General features: G+C 44.6%; 1 long non-coding RNA gene across 2 annotated transcripts in view; it reads left to right on the forward strand.

The window, feature by feature from the left end:
- The window catches only part of LOC141767904 (uncharacterized), a 46,908-nt gene that overhangs the window by 13,442 nt on the left and 13,671 nt on the right, over positions 1-19,795 (forward strand). The window contains exons 2-3 of one of the 2 annotated variants that reach the window (XR_012593962.1): positions 830-1,003; positions 15,760-17,327. This is a non-coding gene — a long non-coding RNA (uncharacterized LOC141767904). Of the gene's footprint in view, positions 1-829; positions 1,004-15,756; positions 17,328-19,795 lie in introns of both variants that reach the window. The other variant, XR_012593961.1, reaches the window with a different exon arrangement.

Below are 19,795 nucleotides of genomic sequence, written 5' to 3' on the forward strand. Positions count from 1 at the left end.
AAGGCTGACGTGCAGGCTTTAAACCCGCAAAGGACATCAGGTTTCAGCGGATGTAATCTTTGAGTATTTTGTGTAATCGCTTGTGAAGTGTGTGTGTGTGTGTGTGTGTGTGTGTGTGTGTGTGTGTATTGAAGAGATTGGTATTGTCATGCATTCGCCACTGACAGTTGAAATAAGAAATAGGAGAAACTTTCCACACATAACTCAAACAATATAACACTGCTGCATTTTTTATTTTATTATTTTCCAATATTACAATATGCACTCTCTCTTTATTCTCATTATTCTATTAGGATACATTCAATTATTTTCTTTTGACTACATAAAATGTGAAAATGAAATTCATCGTCATAAATTGCAGTAGATTTATCTGTTTGGCGTTTCCTGTTTTCGTTTTCCAGTTATCATTTTTTTTTATTTTTGTCATGCAGTTTTTACAGGCCTAATACTAATTCTTTATCAATAGAAGCACAGATAATACGAGGACATGGCTATCAAAGTATCTATTTTTACCTCTCTATTTAATTTGACATGTTTAATTAATCATTTAATATTTTATTTTTATCTTATCTATCATTATTTTTTTATTTGTATCTTTAAGTCAAAGTATCCAAAGTATGGTTTGCAGAATGTCAGGTAATATTTAATTAATAATACTAGAATTTAAAGATGTAAAATACCACAATGGTTTCCTATAGAGGATTTCAAGTATGGTCGAAATGTTTATTGCGCTGACGTTCATTTGTGTAAGAGAAAATAGAGTTGAAACAGACGCTTGACCTGCTGCAGGAAAGGACCCTCTCTCATAATGCTTTATGTTTTTTTGCAGGAATCTTTGGAGTGCAGGCAGAAGTGCAGTCACACAGAAATACACCCCCCATCTGCGGGCCTGCTTCTGAACCTGCAGGACAACAGGTCAGAGGAGACACACACCACCTCCTGCTCTGAGGGTCAGAGGTCACAGAGTGGGTCAGAACAAGACTTCATCACTCCAGAGTTACAGGTGAGACTTCAAAATAATCTTCCTCTCAGTCTGCTATCTTTCACTCTCACTACAAACACACTTGAACTTGAACTATTCATACAGTACTTTCAGATAATTACACACAAACTGGTGTTTGTTTTGAGGTCTGAAAAGTCGTGTTAGTACACTTGTGCATTAAAGAGTCCCGATTTCATCAGAATTGATCTCTTCACAAAAGAAACGTGCCTCTCATTCTTTACATGTTCACTTCCTCGTCTCCTCTCCTCGCCGGCCTCTCGCCCCCTGCTTTATAACGCCTGATCCAATTTGTTCGATTCTTCGGTTTTGCCAGATAAGACGCAGGGTGGCCACTTGTGTAATCTATATTTTAATTCCTTTGTCCATGCTTTTTATCCCTTTAAGGATACATGGGTTGTAGAGGGGGGCTTTGGCCTGGTGTGTGCGTAAGGTGTGCTCATGTGGAAAGACTGCCAGGGTGGCTAAGTCCCTCACTCCTCTAATTCCCTCCCTCTAAACTCCCCCCAAAAACGACTTACTTTTCTGTCCTCTGCTCTCTGTCCAGGCCTTGCACCCTCATCCACACTCACACAGAGACACATCTCTGTTTTTGGTTTCTCTGTCTGTATTTTAAATTTCAGAAAAAGTTTAAAGATGCACTTTAATACCTAATTTCGTTGTGTTTTTCCAGGAACACACAACAGATTATAACAACAAAGAAATCAGTTAATGTCCCTTCAACACGTTTAAGTTTGTGGCTTCAACTGTGAAGTACCACTATTATTATTTTTACCAAAGGTTAAGAACTATTTTATTGTTGTAATATAGGCCTGACCCGAATAATTTGAATACTTAGTTTAAAAATGTATATATATAAGTATGTAATGATAATGTATAAATCCCAAAATAGCCTATGAAATAAGAAATAATCCCACAACATTATTCATTATTCATAATCAACATTAGTTATTATTAGTTATTCTCACACGGATATCGCTGTTTGTTGTGTAGAGGTGCGTGTGTGTACAGTAGTGCGGCAGCGGCGCTGAAACGGGGGAGATGGAGACAGACAGACAGAAGAACATGGCAGCCTGCTGCGCCACGAAGCTTCGAATACCTTCGAATATTTCTCACCGAAACTTCGAAGCCCCAAAAATGATATTCAGCGCAGCCCTATTGGAATGCAACAGATCTTTGGCTGTTTGCAGTATTTACAAAACTTGTCACGATATATATATATATGTTGTTTTAAACTCGTATCCAGAGACTTTTGGCCCCAGCTGTCATAGCTTCTCTGCTAACTAGTCGTCAAAACGTTGTATAAGCTGTGAGTTTTTATCTAACGGCGCACAATGCTGAAGATGATGGACGGCTGAAACCAGAACTAGGTGACTCACTCGCTTTCCTCTCAGCTTCCCCTCTCAGTGTTGAGTGACACGACTAAAGATTACCTTCGCCATCCTAACAGCTGCCGTAGCGGGCCATCAAGGCCGAGAATGCCGCTCAGCTCGTGCATGTTCAACCTCCTGCGGAGAACAAAGTAGACGGAGTGATGGAGGGAGCGCTGGCGAGGGGAGGAGAGGGAGATGAAGCCCCATCCGCGGAGATTGAGGTCCGTCATCGGGGAGAAACACAAGAAGTGATTTTTTTTATTATTTCCCTCCAGGGTTAGATGCGCGTTCTGTGACATTGGCCTATTTCTATATCAGCGTGCCCCCCCAGAGAAAGAGTTGCATTTGAGAATCAGACAAGGGAAGATCAGAGGAGATTTCACAGCCTGTGGCTATCCTCCTCCATAGCGTTCGACCACCTCTTAAACCTCCTTCGCATTGCTTCAACTCGATAAGGGCTGCCGGTCTACTTAGTCAATATCATATCCACAAACTAGATAAATCGATGCAAACAAGCTCGGGTTGGACATGGGCTTTAGAAGTGGAGGCATAGCTACAGGCTAAATTTGACGCAGAGACACATCAATCCAGAAATGACACCCCTCACATGTTCTTTGTATTCATAACAGCAATTAAGAGCTAGCACGCGTGGGCCTGCATTCATGCCTCGTTTTACCCTTACAGGACCCCGTGTACAATATGTGCATTTGTTGCAATTGTTCGTATAGGAAGTGCGGGCCGGAGGATGTGTGATTTCACACGTAGCAGCGTTGCTTCCACAGCCGAGCACTCTCATGTATATGGAAAGACTTGAAGAGAGGGGAGCAGTAATCCGCTCATTTACAGCACCTCAGATCCGGTCTGCCATCCCTCCCTCATACTCTCTCTCTCTCTCAAACACACAAACACACATACCTCAGTGTACCGTATCTCCTCCCCCACAGCACCTCCTCCCCCCACACCTCCACCCCTTTCCATCCCCATTCGGGCTCATCTTGCCATCACCTCTCCAGCTCCGCCACCCCAGAGAAACCAATTCAGCCTGCTGCTCCACACCGTCATGGCATGTTGGCCAAGGGAGATGGAGTCCTTTCAGGTTCTCGGCTACAACCTCCCTCCCTCCCCCCGTCGCTGCCCCCTCGCTGCTTCTCAACATTTCCTCAACACGCCTGGCGTATCAGCAGGGTAGCTAGACGGCACGATAGGGCTGCTCCTGAGAATATGTTGGAGTTATTCTGCACATTATGTGACCTTTTAAAGTTTCTCTAAAATTGCATGTGGGTGTGTATGTGTGTGTGTGTGGGTGTGTTTTGTGATTCCACTCTGCCTTTGCACGGTTATACTGTCAGATTAGTGAGAGTATCTGAAACAAATGAAGCCTGCGTCGTGTGTTTAAACAGGCTGATTGTGAGGTTTATCAGTAATGGGTTATCTTTAATGGCAAAACCAAACACCCACCGCCCACCCACGGCTTCTTAAAGTTGCCAATCTGCTTTTTAACGCCCCGCTGTTTGCTGGGAATTTTTTTTTCCGAGGCTTTTTAGATTTGTATACATAAACTGCGCTGCTTGGGTGTTCTTAAAAGTTGATTTGAATTATACCCTCTGCATTATGCAGCTTGATAGGAAATAAATCTCTTGAAATGAATACACTGGATGGAGGGAGGTGGTGAATGTGTGTAGGGGGGGTAGGCGCTGAGAGTAGAGTGGTGGCGTATGTTAACATAAATTAAAGTCTATCTGCAGAGAGGCTCGGAGAAGGAAAGAGAGAAGAGAATGTGAGAGAATTGGATTTGAAGAAGAAGAAAAAGAGTTTAAAAAAGTAGAGGGAACTCATCAAGAAGAAGTGTGAGAAATGAGACAGGAGGTCTGATTTTAGGGGTTATGTTAGTTTTTCTTAGTTACTTATTTTGCATTGGTGTTAGTTATTTCATTAGTCACTTAGCTGCGTTGTTTTTTCTTTGCCTCCTTAAGGCTCAGAGGCCTCTGGCATCTCAATGCACGCTGGCTGAATGGCGAGGTGGCTGTATTAAAGGTTGGTGGTGGCTGTGATGGTGGGGTGCAGCAGGGTGACGAACAGAGCGCAGGAGGGAGGGACGGGGGTCCGCTGAAAGGCAGCAGGCTGCGGAGTGAATGGGAAAGGGGGAGCGAGGGAGGGAGGTAGGGGGGGGCATTAGCGGCGGAGGCAGGTTGGGGGCTGGCGGGGGCCTCCATTGGTTCAATGCAACGGCCAGAGCAGCTGTGAAAAGAGGTCTCCCCTTTTTCCCACGCCCAGTACGACGCAGAAACCCTGCTTCAGCCTGCCAGGGTCAAGTCACATTTCTAATATATACACTGGGCCTGTGGACTCGCACAATGCATACGCACAGCTCATTTATTTTATGTATGCACACAGACACTTGTATGCACACAGCGAGTAGACAGCCTCTCAGACGGAGGCAGAGGTGGGGGCCGCTGCTGCAGAGAGAGTATTATGACACTGATTTCTATCCCGTTGGCACCATTGTTTCGTCTTGGATCCTGCAAATTAACAAGTGACCAAACACACATGCACACATCAGCACTACACCTGCTAGTTGGAACAGCTTCAATTTTTGGGGAAAGAAATTCAAACAAAAAGAGCATGAAAAATAAAAATGTACATGAACATTTGGCAGATTATTTTAAAAGAAATTCTTCCACTGAATACTTGTGCATGTTTTCCATTAAGAAATAGAATAATATCCCCAAAAACTCGTCATTTGATTAGACTAATATATCTGTTGGTGTCTTCACTGTATGCAACTGTATCGTCCAGCCGACGCCGCCGCCGACGCCGCCGCCGACGCCGCCGCCGCATCTCAGCCTCTTTCTTCTCCTCACACGTTTACGTCTCAGCCGCCATTTACAAACTATAATCATATTCCAGGGAGGGGGATGTAAACGCTTTGTCCTGACAGACCCCCCCACCCAGTCCCCCAACACCACCCCAGTGCCAGATGCCCTGCTGTATTGTGTGGGTGCTGGGGGCAGACAGGCAGGCAGGCAGGCAGGCAGGCAGGCAGGCAGGCAGCCCCCTTCCTCTGTCTCTCTCTCTCTCTGCACCATGATGTCACCCTACTTGTCTGTCTGTCTGTCTGTCTGTCTGTCAGGGCCTTGACAGGAACTTGAGTGTGGGAAGGAAAGGCATTCAGGATGGGAAGGGGGAGGTTGGGGTGGTAGATGTTCAAGGAGGGGTTGAGGGTTGGGAGGGGATTTTTTTTTTAGGGGGGTTTGGGAAGAGAGTGTCTGGCCTGAGAGGTCAGCGAGTGGACTTGAGCATGGACTGAGTGTGTGTGTGTGTGTGTGTGTGTGTGTGTGTGTGTTTTGAAGGTGGGGGGCTCTCCTAGCAACTCTAAAGAGAAGTGGAATTTAGATGAGTCTGTTGGTCTGTGTCCTCCAATAATTCAGTCGTTCAAACTCCACACAAAAGGTCTGAGGATATAAAGAAGACGAAGGAAACGAAAGCACCTGTTTTTGTTCATTATGGATTCCATCAACTGTGCACAGATGTAGTGAAGTCATAACAGTTTGAAGCTCATATAACTATTGCAACCGACAGCATGGTGTGATATTAGGAAATATCCAGGATATTACACATAACAGTGGAATTCAGTGCTCTCCTTGAGCAAATTCATGCGTTTTGTGAAAGTTATGTGATAGAGCGACGCTTCAAAGGGAAATTATTATTTCCTTTGTTGTTTTTTTAAAGACGTGGGAGGCGAGGGCAATTTTAGTTCAAACACCCCGACTCACTCCTGGGCCTGTTCCAGGATTACTTCCTGTGTGTGTTTCATTATAAGAATGGATCAGATTCATATTGTGCTATACTGTATAGTCAAACTGTACAGTTATATTTGTTGTTTTTTGTGTAGGATGAGCGAGGCCAGTGAGGCTGGATATAGACTAAATAAACATAAATGGCATCACACAGTAATATTAGGGCTGTCAATAGATTAAAATATTTAATCGTGATTAATCACATGGTTGACCAGAGTTCATCGCGATTAATCGCACATTTTTTATCTGTGCAAAATGTACCTTAAAGGGAGATTTGGAAAGTATTTAACACTCTTATCAACATGGGAATGGGCAAATATACTTGCTTTATGCAAATGTATGCATATATGTATTATTGGAAATCAATTAACAACACAAAGCAATAACAAATATTGTCCAGAAACCCTCACAGGTACTGCATTTAGCATAGAAAATATGCTCAAATCATAACATGGCAAACTCAGCTGTCAGTGTGTCAGTGTGCTGACTTGACTATGACTTGCCCCAAACTGCATGTGATTATCATTAAGTGGGCATGTCTGTAAAGGGGAGACTTGTGGGTACCCATGGAACCCATTTTCATTCATATATCTTGAGGTCAGAGGTCAAGGGACCCCTTTGAAAATGGCCAGTTTTTCCTTGACAAAATTTAGCGTAAATTTGGAGTGTTATTTAACCTCCTTTGCAACAAGATCCATGATTGGTACCAATGGATTCCTTAGGTTTTTCTAGTTTCATATGATGCCATCTATCTTCAATCTAGCTTTAACTAACACTCTAACACTCTGCTTTGAATAACAATTTGTGTTTTTCTACAAAAAAGTTAATTTACCTCATTAATAATCCTTAAAATGATCTACTCCTCTGTCATTGAAAATAAAATAACTGAATCTGCAAATATTGTTATTTTCAAAAGTTTAACACCTGGTTACGAGTTGTCTCCCTCTTCACTGAAAAGTCCATTCTCACACCACACATCTGTACGTTTAATATTGTACCATGATTTGCTTAGTTGTGAAGTCTCAAAATCATACGTGGACGTGTTCAACTCAGATTGAAGGTGAGTGGAGAGAAACTTTCCCCTTTCAGTAGATGTGAAAACAGCTTTCTGGTGTCAAACTCTGCACATCATTCTGCACAGTGAAGGTCAAACATTCAAGTGAAGTAACAACAAAACACATTCACCTTATAACTCTCTGTCATGGTCGTCAACCAAAATAACTCATGGCACTCCAGTTTTGGTAATTTTAAAGGCATCTAACAGGTGAAAATGCTCTGGCCTTGTGTTATCATTTTAAAAATGCATTGCAGTCAATCTAAAAGCTGAGATTTTCTCCCTGATTCCTCAAATTACTTTATTGAGAATGAAGATTTCCGTCTAACAGCAGTGATGTGCTGTTTGCAGCTCGCCGGCAAACACAGACACCAGGCACCTTTTTCAACAGGTAAACATTTACTAGGACACAGACACCATGCCTTTGTCATTCATCCTCTCTCTATTTGGACTCCTGCCTTTGTATTTCTTCCACCTCTTTGCTCTTTCCATCTCTTGCTATAATAGTTCTCCCTCCGTCTCTCTCTGGCTGTGTGAAGAGGTGATAGTATTGGGAGACAATGGGAAAGACTCACTTAATTAGCTGGACGAGAAGATGCATTGTGGCAATTACTGAGCACAAAGGGAGGGGAAGGTATGGCGCTGTAATGTGCTGCTGCTGCTGTGTGTGTATTTGCCTGGCTGTTGTAGCCTGGAGTGCAGGCAGGCCTTTATAGGGGAGAGTGAAAGCAGTAACAATGGAAGACAGGATGTACTCCACATGTAGAGCCATTTCCAGTCCTTTTACAAACAGGGCCAAGAGCTGCAACAGTCTCTTAAAGACTGGAAATGTAGAAACTGTATTTCCTCTACAGATGGATAATGGAGCTTAAAATGTACGGGTCTGGTGGTTTTGTGCAAACTAACTTTTCAGATGTACTTCGTTGTATAGTTTGTTGTGGGTTTTTTTTTGGTACTACTTTCTAATAAGGTATGGAGATTGCTTTATATGTTAGCAAATCATTAATAAATAATTAACTAATATGCTATATATCAGTTATATGCATAAATTTAAAAAAACTTGGGCTGCAACTAATGATTATTATTATTATTATTATTATTATTATTATTATAGGTCTAGGAAATAACGTGTTCACAAACCCCGCCCTATAACAGCGACTGTCCAATCATAGCTTAGCAACCGTAACTAGGAGCAGCCGGACTCTGTCGTAACACTCGTAGTTTGGAGGACGGAGTGGAGCAAGAGTGTAAGTAAAGGATTGAATAGTGTGTTACGGGGTTTTTGTTTCAAAACGAGTTGGCTAGAAACATTATAAAGTCAACTGGCTAGAAATAGGAAACCTTCTTTTGGCTATCTCTGTCTGAAGTGAAGGCTCGTTGTTGCCCATTGTTTGAGTGGTTAATATGTCACTGTTATCATTGTTAACTGCATAGCTGGCGTAGCCAGATTGGAAAGCTCACACACACATACGGGCATTTAGGGTCTTTGCCGTTGTTGATACGCTCCCGCCATTTTGGACTGAAAGCGACGACCGGACACCAATAAAACGTCAATCTCAGTCTTTTTCATGTCAACGACCTCCAAAATCGATATCCAATAGACCACAGACCATGGATGTATAAGAGGTTGTGCCCTGTGCTTTTGCCCTGCGTTCTAGTAAATAGTGTAACGTTACAACTACATTATTTTGTGTTTATGTCATGCTACTAGCACTACTAGCTACTGGCCGATAGCTGGTTGTTTGGGAACAGAGACGCTAATACATCCATAATACTTACATTACAACATACAGCCCATGGGTGTATTATAAGAAAATAAAAGTGATGAATAACAGCCAATATATCCATTATTACAGCCACATACAGCGAGCAGGAAGCCGGCAGAACCGGATATGTCATATACTGTAAGCATGCAGGGCGGTGCAGTCCCGTGGGTTTGATGCACGTTCATTATGTCGAGGAAAATAACTCTGGATTCGGCAATTAGTGAAGTTTACAACTTTTAGGACATAATGATTTAAATGAGGGCTATTTAAGTGTTTGTACTGGGAAGTTAAGATCCTCTGATTTACAGACGTCTCTTTATACATTCATGGCTTTGGACTCATTGGTGTTTTCAGTCCAAAATGGCGGCAGCTCAAACGCAGCGCCATTTAGTGGCTTTTGGCAAAAAAGCACCGGAGTGTAGTCTCTTTATACTCTTTGGTGCGAATACGCATTGTAGCTGATGTGGGCATAGGTAGAGTGTAACTGTGTGTAAAAGTATTAGCAAGGGCTAAGCGAGTAGTCAGTTTATTATCATACTAAAAACCAACAAATATTCACATAATGAGAAGCTTTTTGGCCGAAAAATGTTCTTATTAGTGGCTTATAACTGATATAAACTCTAAATTGTGCGCTGTAATGCTCATGTTTGACCTTGTTGGGTAACACACAGTGACTAATTTTCTAATTTCCTCTTCCCTTGTCCATTCATCCATGCTCTTCATTTCTATTTCTGATTGTCCTGTTGCTGTGTTCCAAACTGGACATGCTACTTTCTATTTCTGACTGGCTATGAGTGGGCCGCTACTCGGTGCCACTGCGTGTTTTGTGTGTGTGTGTATGTGTGTGTGTGTACAGTTGGGTCTGGCAAAGAGCATCCTTCTCTAGTGGAGTGGCCTGAGGGGATTTCTTTCATGAAGTCAGATAACATCCAGGCGACCCCCTCTTCCCTTTTTTATAAGAGTTCTTTAACCTTGATAAATGAAGTAGAGGCGGGAGGTGGGGGGATGCGGGGTGGGGAGGAAAAAGTTGCGGGCTGTGGTGGGGGGATGAGGGTGTGATGGAGGGAGGAGAGAGAGAGAGGGAGAGACACCAACTCCCTGGCCGGCTTGCTCTCAGGATCAATAACGTTCGGAGAGCTGCTGAGCACTCCTGTCTGGCAGCTCTACCATAGGGGATGGAGGGAGCGGAGGGAGGGAAGGGGGAGGATGGGAGGGAGGGAAAGCAAGAAAAAGAGTGTTGAGAAAGCCTCTCTATCTCCTTCTTGTCACCCTTTTTTGTGAAGAGAGGGAATCAAGGCGGACAGCGATGTAAAGATGGAAGGATGAAGGGATGAAGACGAGCATAGATGGAGGGGAGTTTAGACCAATGCACCTATCCAGCTGAACCGTGCCACCCACCCACCTGCCTGCTTGCCCGCCAGGAAAACACACACACACACACACACACACACACACATAGTGAGGTCTCCTTTTACGGAGCCACAAGGTTACAGAGTGTCGATACAAGCGAGCACAGTCCTCCGACAAATGGGATTTGGCATGTTCAATCAACAGTGCTGCCAAATCCCTGTTGTTAAGTATTGCAGAGCCATATCTGTCTGCAGTGGGCCTGAGCTATGCTACCTGGGCCCGCTAACTGCCCCCTAAATATCCTCTATTAAAGTCATCTGTAATAGAATTATCTGCTGCATTTGTCATTGGATTTGAATAGGTGTGTGTGCTGAGGCATAAATAGGGAACAGAGTAGGGAGTTTTCACATTGTGCAGATAAAAAAAGGCCTCTTCCACCAGTGCCTCGAGGTCATAGACACCTGAGCTCTCTTCTTCCTCGCCCTTCTACTTGATTTCGTTGCTTTGAGTTTAAGTCGCCGGTCTCCCTCCTCTGGCCATCTCTCCTGGCCTTTTCCTTGTCCTCTGTTAGATCTGAGCCTTTCATCTTCCTTCCCCTAATCCTGTGCTAGAGAAGCCTTGTGTTCACCCCTCCGCCGCTTCCCATTGCTCTCTTTTTAACTCCATGCCTCTTCTTATTTTAGCGTGTCCCCGTGCTCCTTGCATCGCTTTACTCCCCTCTCACTTTATTTTCTTTACCCCCCCTTTTTATCGCCCCCTGCCTTTACTTCTTCTCTCTCTGTCTCCTGTATCACCCTTCCTCCTCCTCTCCTACTTCCCTCTGTCCTTAATTAAGTTAGTGATCAGTTGACTGCCCCTATCATTGGTAGAGAGCAGGTTGGTCCTCCCTTCCCAGGAGGGGGGTATATTGTCTGTGCTGGTTGACCAGTGTAATCCCCCCAGCAGGGACAAAGGGCAGTACCCTACCTACCTCAGCCACCCCTGAAGGGCATTAGCCCCCTGACGAGAGCCGTGCCCCTGCCTGCCTGACACCCCAGCATCCCACCGCTGGCTCTTTCCTTCTCTGAGGAGGCCAGTTTGACTCCAGACAGCTGAGAGTGAATGCAGATGACTGGGTATAGGGGAACATGTTCGGGGAGGGACGATACACCTGTCTCCCGATTCGATACTATCACCATACTTGGGTATCGATTTGATATGTATTGCAATTTTACAAGTATTGTGATTTGATATTTTTTGTTAACTTTTTTAACCCTAGACTATGGGAAAACTTTTTTTTCTTCATACACTTCTAGGGAATTTTACTTTGGAAAATATCTAAATTAATACATTAAAATGTTTGATTTTCAGCGTGTATGTAGTCAGAGATGTCCTGAAGTCAAATATATCAGTCATTGTCAGGCATTATTACATTTTTTTCCAGCATTAATTAATAAGGGACATGTAATGTTTTATAACTCTGGTGAATATTATCCAATCAATCTCATTTCCATATATGTATTTTGTATATACAGTTCCCTTTGTTAACAGCTTATTTTGAAAATCAGATGTAGTCACACGTGTATACTTCCGCTAACTTCGCCAAGTCCGTCGCTAGCTCTCCCGTCAGCTCCGTTCTCTTTATACATCCATGGTCAGCTCCATCGGAGCCGTTTAAATGCATTTAACATAAATGTCAGTATATGGGTGCTCTACAGTTGTAGCGTCGGCTGATTTGACCACAGAGATGCGAGTGATGGCTGGTTTGAACACACGTTACCGCAATACGATAACGTTTCCTGTCCATGACAGAGTTAGCACGCAGCTTTAGCCGTGATGTCTAGCTCTGCTTTTCCTGGCAATGTGTGAAACCCAAATTGTTTCCATACTTTACTGTATGTGTAGTGTTTACACTTTGGATTTAAAATGTGACGGGGAAGGTCGTATCCACGTGGACCCTCCAGCGTTTTCTACTTTCTCGTTTCGGCTCGCTGCTGCCGGTTTGTTTTGGTTGAGGGATACGGAACGGATATGACGTCACCTTACTCAGACTACAACAATAAAAGTAGTAACTTCCTTCTACTTCCGCATAGACTCAAATGAAACAAATATATCGATTCTGGCATTAAAGATCGATTTCAAAATCCTAAAAAAAAAAAACGCGATACATAGTTAAATCGTTTTCCCACCCTGGGTGGAAGTAAAGCTTTTAACCAGAATCATCAAAAGTTCATCAGAAATTGAGGTGTACATTAACGGGATCCTTTGATTCATATTTCTATCATCCCATCACCCACACACACACACACACACACACACACACAGGTTCATCTGTTGTAATAAGATCAGGAAGTCCTGCTCTACCCCACATACCTCTCTCCCTCTTTTTCTCTTTCACACACACACATTCACACAGGGAACGAGTAGGTAAGGTTGCTATGGGAACGGTTGGTCAGAGTTTACCAGAGGGGAAACAAACAAAGTACTGTTCATGAAAGCAGGTTGTTCTGTGCAGAAGGAGCAGTGATACTCTGCGTGTGTGTGTGTGTGTGTGTGTGCAAATGTGGGTTGTGTGTCATCATGTCTTGTGAGTAAGTGATTAGACGCGTGCATACTGCATCCTTTTATATCTCTGTCCTTTTCATCCATACCTTACTGCTACTATAGATCTGCTATTTTATAAGTGCTCAGTGGGAGGGAGACGTTCAGTGACTGCAGCTTCCAAAGGAATTTGATGAGATGTCTATGAGCCCATATGGCAACATAGCGGTGCCTTTTTTATGTATCAATGAGGAAGACACACTTGTATAACAAAGCTGAGCATACTTTCATCCTTTTAGGGCTGCAAGGAATGATTATTTTAATTGCCAATTATTTTCTTGATTAATCATCTAAACATTTTGTCTATGTAACATCAGAAAAGGGCTGAAATGGATGCACCGATCCGACTTTTTCAGTCCCGATACCGATAGCGATACCTGGGCTTTCTTTTATGTGTATCAGGCTTGACTTAAACATCGCTTTCCTAACTTTGTAAAACAAAATGTAACAAATAAATACATAAATACAAATTTAGTGAATTGTTATATATTATTAAAATAATAAATCCTACTCCAACAAACAAACAACAAAAAAATCTTAAAAATTAACAAGAATTCAGGTGTAAACCTTTTTAATGCAGCAACAAATTGGTCGAAATTTAAACAGGAATTAAAATTCCAGATAAAATGTATATAGTATATAAACATTTTAAACTGAATTGAATAGATCGGCCCCATTGTGACCGCTACCTGATCCATCTATTTAGGTCAGTATCTACTGGATATCCGATCCGGTATCGGTGCATCCCAAACCCAAAAGCATTTAATTTAATATAATATTAAGACAAGAACAAGCAGCAAATTTACACATTTGATGGCAATTATTGCCACCAGCTCCTAATATTCACATAACATTAGTGGATGGAAATGCACATTCATTTTGTATTTTCTTTTGTTGATTTTCTGGAAATGAAGTTACAATTTGTGCTACATTTGGATGGAAACCTGTCATGTCTCTGTCTAAGTCACAGCCGGCATTCTCCAATGCCTACTGTGCTGGTTCAACTCTCTCAGCTTCTTCTGCCTCACAATTATATACTGCATCTCCTCTCCTCTCCTCTGGAAAAGTAGGTCTCGTGGTAGTTGGATGTCACCTCATCCGAGTCACAAACAGCAGCCAACCTCCACATTTCTCATTTACTGTCATTCCTCTTTCTCCACTCTTCTCCGCTCTCCCTCTTTTGAGGCGTATGAACAAAATGCATCTAAACTCTGAAGCAGTATACGAACCCGCTGCGTTTTCTTTTCCCATAAAAATGCCACCATGCCTTCCTCGCTCCGTCTGTGTCCCCACCCCCTTTAATGCCTCTTTAGCCCTGCACTCGGCTGCTTGAGTAATATTTATTGCACAGTCTCTTTTAGTCTCCTTTTTATTTTTTTCCTCCCCTGAAACAAACAAGTCCAATGCCATGGGGCAAAACACCCCCAACGCCACCACCTCCGCCGCCCCTCCCCACCTTCTCCGCCCTCTGTTCCCTCTGCCCCTCGCTCCTTCAGCACTGACAGATAGACAAACGTACTGTTCTCTCTTTCTTTGCCTTTCACCTCTCAAACCTCCCTCCATCCATCCTGCCGGACGGGTACAATGCAGGCGCTCTATCCTGCGGCAGGGAGAATGCAGCCCTGAACTAACAATATCACCAAGGCTGCCTGAATGCAGCCGAGTCCCATTGTGCTCTGTCAGAGGGGAGTTAACACCCATGTCTGAGCCCAATGAATAGTATTATTGTGTCTGAGACATGCACCGCACCCCCGGTCCCCATCCATGTCCCCCTAACTCAACTCGCCCCCCTCTCCCAAACTTGGTTCTCTTGTCCCAACAGTGTAACCCCCCACGCCACTCTCGCACCCCCTTCGCTCTCTCCCTAACAGACAGCTCTAACACCCAAAGCCTTGCCGTCCCACCGGCTCTAAACCGCCGCACTTTACTTCTCTATTCCCCTGGCAGTCGGCCCGTGGGTTTTAGTCTCTTTTTCAGGCCTGCAGAGGGGTGGAGAGAGGTGGACAGAAGGGCTGTCACAGCTCTTGTGGTGGCTGTGGCGAGGATATTTTAGAGATTGCGTGGTCGGTGCGGCGCGGTGCAATGTGGGGTGGTGGGGGTTGAATTTGGCCATGGCTCTTTCTCTGCTGAGGAACACAATGGGACCATGAATCCTCAAAGAAATGTCCCCCCCCCAACTGCTATTATCATAAGAAGAGGGCTGCTGAACCCATTTGAATAATTCTAGATGATACAAAAGCTGAGATGTTTTCTTTGACAAAGTTTCTATAGAGCACCACTGGTCTGGCCAAAACATTTCCATTCCTTCACACTCACTATGGCGCGCAGAGAGAGAGAGAGGCGAGGGAAGGGTAGTTCAAAATATCCTGTCAGTTTTAAATGTTCCTTCTGTTATTTATAACTATTAAGGGCAAATAAATATACAACCCAGTGGGCTTGTGCAGCTAAGGGAGAGCAAAAGAGGGTGGTTGTTGAAGAGAAACTTTTCCTGTATATATTTCTAATGTATTCTATTGACGCAGTGGTGATTTTTATAATGGGCCCACTCTTGCTATATTTTGCTATCTGCAGCACATCAGAATCTAATAGCTGAGAGTACCTTTGGCAGACAGTATCTCTCTGTCTGACACACTTAACTCTCAGGCCTCCAATCCCTGCAGTTTCTGCTCTCTAAGGTTAGCAGGTTCACATTACCGGCTGAGAGAGGATGCCAGAATCCTCACCCCCGACTTCTCGCTGATCAAAGACCGGGATTGACATTCAGAGTGGGTAAAATGCTGAAAGTTAAGATTAACTTGTTTTTTCTCCATCTCTGTCTCTGGTTGTTTGTGTACAGCAGGAAGAAGAAGAGGAGGAGGAGGAGGAGGCAGTGGAGGAGGAAAAAGAGAAGCAGAGTGGGTGGAAGGATGGAAGCAGAGAAGGATAGAAGCAGTTCGAGGAGGTGGTTGGAAGCGGGTGAACCCAGAGCAGGTGAACACAGCTGTGGATCGCCATGGGCTCTCTGGCTGCCCTCCTCCTGTGGCCCCGGCGCTGCATACAGGGGTCCCGGGGAGCCGGCAGGGGCCAGCCAAAGCTGCGGCAGAGTGGGCAGGCTAGGCCAGCCAAGCCAGGAGAGAGGCAGGTGAGGCGGGTGAGCCGAGCTCTCATCCCCGCCGGCTAGGAGCCTCCGCGGCAGAGCGGAGCAGCGCGGAGCAGCAGAAATCAATACAGAGGAGAGAGGCTAGCAGAGGTTGCCCAGCACCGCCTGCAGGCCTCGGAGCCCAGGGACCAACCACCACCACTGCTCCCAGCTCCTCTCTCCATCTCTCTTTCTATCTTCCTCCAACAGTCCCAGCACCAGCCAGGGCCAGGGCCCTCACCGCCCCACACGCAGTGTGTGTGTCAGTAGGTGCACATGTGTGTGTAAAATAGAGAGAAAAAGGGAGAGGGAAGAGACAGAGAGAGGGAGTCTTTGTGTGTGGTTCCGCCGGAGGGGTTTTTGCTGCGTCCAACACCACTTGATAAAAACTTTGTCAGAGAGACACGGAGACAGCGAGGGAGGGGAGAAACGGAAGAAGAATAAGACAGGACGTCGAAGGTCGCTTTTCTTCCAGCTCCCTCCCTCTTATTACGCATTCCACCTCAACTGTTTGATAAGGAGCCATCGGAGACGGTACGCAGGACGTTTCTGCTCAGTCCCACTTCCGAGCACGTAGCGCACAATATTCCTAAGATCTCATGAGCCGGGATGAAAGGACAATTTGAACTTTTTCTCTCATCCACTGTATCAGACACAACCTGTCTTTTCGCCTTAGATTTTCTTACCCTCACTACAGCAGCTCCCATCAGAGGATATGGCAGTGCAGTATTGATCTATAAGGTGGAAGAGAGGAAGGCGGGCCTGGGCTTTCATACCTCTCTCTCTCTCTCTCTCTCTCTCTCTCTCTATGTGTGTGGAAATAGCACCTGAAGTCCACTTACTGCTGTGCAGCAGGGATCCCATGGCAGCACAAGTGAATGGCTGCTAATTGAATGAGAGATGAAAAGGACAGTAGTTGTACCTGCTCAGTGAACCCCCCCACCACCCTCCTTCCTGTCTCATACTACTTGGTTTTTCATCTGACTTTTTTCTCCTCCACGTTTACAAAAGACCTTCTCCACACAAAGAGACTCGCTGTTCAGATGTTTTAGCAAAATTGGTGGTGACTAAAGAAAATTGGCAAAATCTTCAGGAATGAAAATACCAGGCTTCAGAGTAGAGGTGAAAGCCTTCAGTAGAAAAGACTTTTTTTCATGCGGTGAAAGTTTTGAGAGGTCATGCCACAGAACATCCTGTACTGTACATATTTGTGGACTTGGAAGGACATGAGAGGACAGCTTCCCAAGCATGAAAACTTGCAGAGATGACGACAGGATTCAGACCTTTTGGTGAGTACAATGTCTTCATTTAATTGCTTTTCATAATCTAAATAAAACCAATTCTGATAGCCATATTGAACTAAGCAGGGCGAATAACAGAAATAAGAAATATTCCGCCCCCCTCCTGGTAACAGTATTATGATAAGATCTCTGCTCAGAGTTGTATGTGTGTTTTTAAAGTGAACACAGACGCATTATGTTGTAGTTGATCTCCTCCGTCAGCTCTCACCAGCAGCCCTGGGCTGTGATCATACTGTCACTGACTGTTGGAGGAGTTCGTTGTTGTTGCCTGTATACCAGTGAGGGTATTAAAGCACAATTCCCCCTCGCCTGCCAATCTCCTGGCACACAGAGAGAGACTGGCGCCTCTCTTCGCCTCAGCCTGGCAGCGACCCATGCTTACAAAATGGCCGATTCCTGTCTGCCAGCTGTCTCCTCAGCCAAGATGGCGCTCGGTCGCTTTTTAATGCCCGCTGTTTGCCATCTGCCCTCTAATTGTTAACGGCTATGCAAATATCCTGTAATTGCATTTGCATGTGCTTGATACTTAGCCCCTCCTCCTCGGTAGTAAATAATAGCGCTTGCGGAAAAAACGGGGGGGTGGAGGGGGAAAGGATACACAATCCTGCGCGGTTGCTGATTGAATACACAGCAGGAACAATTAGCAAATGAATGTTGCCCTCCTCTTTACTTTTCTTTAAGCTCACCTTATGCAAATCGCCGATGGCGTGCTCTTGCTTTTGATGCCATCTGAAAAATGGAGCGTCACCCTGTCTTTCTCTCTCATTCAGAGACGCTCATGTGTCTTCTCATTGTGCCATATGTGACATCTGTGGTTGGCTGCATTTACCAGGGTGCCCTGCCTCCTCTGACAGGCAAAGCCCACACTGTAAAGGAGAGCAGGAGCGAGGCAGAGGCATAACATAATGACCTCATTAGCATGCTCAGCACTCCCTGCTATAGGCCCTGGTGCGCTGCTGCGCCGTGGGACCCACCGGTGTACGCCCTTCTCACAGCACTCAGCATGCAACATTGTGTTCTCCCCACACAATGCGGCGCTTCATACAGGCTTTATTACGCCTTGTCAAAGCGCAGGGGGATCAGGGGTATCAGTGCAGAAGCAGCAGGATACGGGCTGTGTACGTGGAACAGGAGATGTATTGGTGCTTTATGGTCTTAATGTGGTGTTAGCTGTGCTGATGGATCCTCTGTTGCTGCTGTTGTGCATTGACGTGTGTGTGTTTATGTTTGTGTGTTTCCGTGGTCTATAGTTGTGCGTTTGTGCAATTGTCCGTTTCATTGTGAACTCCCGTGGCATTCGTGGCCGTTTTCACCTGTCAGTGCTAATTATTGGAGAGAGCGATTTGGTGAATTGTCTGTGTCCTGGAAATAGGCTATCATCCACTCTGAAGACCTGCTGTATGGTATCTGTTGTCGGTCTGTAGCCTTGAACTTCACAGGAAGGACTGGATACACACACATGCTCTCTCTCCTCCATCACAAAGAGCCCATAACAAAAGGTTAATATTTTTTAAATAGTTGCTCACGGCACAGCAAATTACAGGCTATGTTCTGTCCTTGAAAGCCGCGTGGGGATTTGGAAATAAATTATCTTTTTAAGTCGTGTGGTAACCGCTGCTGTCATTTACCAACGGTTCACCGCCGTTATCGTCTTCTCTATCAGATCCAGGCAGTTTTAATCAAGCTTCTCGGTCTAATCAGCCCGTAGTGACACTGATGAGGCTGAGGTGGAGAGCAGGTTAGTGTAAAGTGCCCACGCTAGCTGTAGTTAGCCTGGAGGGCTACTGTATCATTTTGTGGGGGTAATGGCAGTCAAGAAGACAGACGTGCTCCATTGAATTGATTCCATTTATCCATTTATATGTTCTGTAACTTGACTATTTTTCTTAAGCATTTTTTCCCAGGTTATGAATAAATCTTGTGGAAGTTAGGGTTTGCTTTACAGCGGATAACTAGCCAAGAAAAACAGGTCGACAAGACAGTGAAAGAAAGAAAATAAGAGAGGGGTTATAATAATTTAAAGCTGTCATATAATCTTGAATGTGGATGTGTGTGTGTGGCACTATAGAAGGGTGGGGTTCTGGTGGAGGCGGGGGGATGGAGGACAAGCCCAGGGAGGTGGGTGTTAAGTCGTTCAAAGAATAAAGAGTATTTTTGTCTGGTTCATGAGGGATAAACTGGGTGGAGCTGTTTTACGCCTCATCTGCATATTCAAATCAAACATGGGCACCATATGTTTTTATGAAGCACCAGATGAACATAACACCCGACCACGTATGCTAGTCAGCCACCATAACTGCTCCATACGTGCAAATGCAAACATACCGTACGAACACACACTTGCATGCTAATCCATATCGCTCGGGTTTGAATGTGTCCATTCACTCTTACTCACAGGGAGAAAAAAAAAAAAGGACACGCACCCCGACACCATCTCCTGCAGAAAGCTTTTATGC

Source organism: Sebastes fasciatus, chromosome 5, assembly GCF_043250625.1.
Source record: "Sebastes fasciatus isolate fSebFas1 chromosome 5, fSebFas1.pri, whole genome shotgun sequence".
In the NCBI taxonomy this organism is placed as follows: Eukaryota; Metazoa; Chordata; class Actinopteri; order Perciformes; family Sebastidae; genus Sebastes; species Sebastes fasciatus.